Raw genomic sequence first — 1,034 nt, 5'->3', positions numbered from 1 at the left:
CATGACATGAACCATATGAGTATACATGTAACACACAATAAGCTGACAACAGCCTACACAGGGTAATCATATGTTTGACTGTAAGATACAATGAACTAGCACATGATAGACAAGAGGACATGATAGGCAATGTGCTTAAGTACATGCTTTATATGAATAATGTATAATAGAAGAAGAATAAACAACAACAACAACAAGGAGCTGGTCCACTTTATTCAGCACTCAATCAAGACAATGATACTCCTCCTCCTGTCCCTCCTGCCTATAATCCTGAGGGAGTACAGGAATACTCTGTATTGAAGAGAGAGGGAGAGGTCAGTGATTATTGAGGATTGTTTAATGGATCATATAATGTATCATTAATAGAATAAGGGTCAACAGGGTCTGTCTACTGGTGCTACTGGACTATATTCAACCATTAATAAAAACACCAACAACCAGGTATGGATACATGTACATAATCCACTCTTGACATAATGTATTGGGTTTAATGAACTACATGTACATAATGTATTGGGTTTAATGAACTGCATGTACATAATGTATTGGGTTCAATGAACTACATGTACATAATGTATTGGGTTCAATGAACTGCATGTACATAATGTATTGGGTTTAATGAACTACATGTACATAATGTATTGTATCATATAAAGGAAGGGAAGAGGGGGTAATGGGTGAATTGAGTACATCCTTTAAGCTTTGTAATAAGGTGAACTTATCCTTATGTAATCTGATGTACCACCTTATAGTAACTAATACACACATACCACAAGTACATGTAAATGCATTAGTATAGGTATGTACATTAGTATAAGGTATATTAGTACATAAGGTATGTACATTAGTAATTAAGGTTCATGTTGTTATATTCAATAGGTGTTAGTTGATGAATCAGCTCATAAGCCAGTGTATGCTGATCTGGCTATTGCTGCTAAAGGGAAGAGACCACAGGCAGTACCAACACAAGAACAACCAGTGGTATATGCATCAGTTAACAACAAAGTAATGATAATGTACATGTACATGTAATG

The 1,034-nt window shown here is 35.2% G+C and overlaps 1 long non-coding RNA gene across 1 annotated transcript; it reads left to right on the top strand.

Annotated features, from left to right (window-relative positions):
* The first annotated feature begins 20 nt into the window (after positions 1–20).
* LOC109593601 (uncharacterized) lies at positions 21–963 on the top strand. Its single transcript, XR_002191063.1, has 3 exons — positions 21–314; positions 367–441; positions 880–963. It is a non-coding gene; the product is annotated as an uncharacterized LOC109593601 (long non-coding RNA).
* Positions 964–1,034: the final 71 nt, after the last annotated feature.

The sequence above is a fragment of the Amphimedon queenslandica genome, unplaced genomic scaffold (assembly GCF_000090795.2).
Source record: "Amphimedon queenslandica unplaced genomic scaffold, v1.1 AMPQUscaffold_675_Cont27307, whole genome shotgun sequence".
In the NCBI taxonomy this organism is placed as follows: Eukaryota; Metazoa; Porifera; class Demospongiae; order Haplosclerida; family Niphatidae; genus Amphimedon; species Amphimedon queenslandica.
The sequence above is the reverse complement of the archived record's forward strand: the minus strand, read 5'-3'. Positions and strand labels throughout refer to the sequence as shown.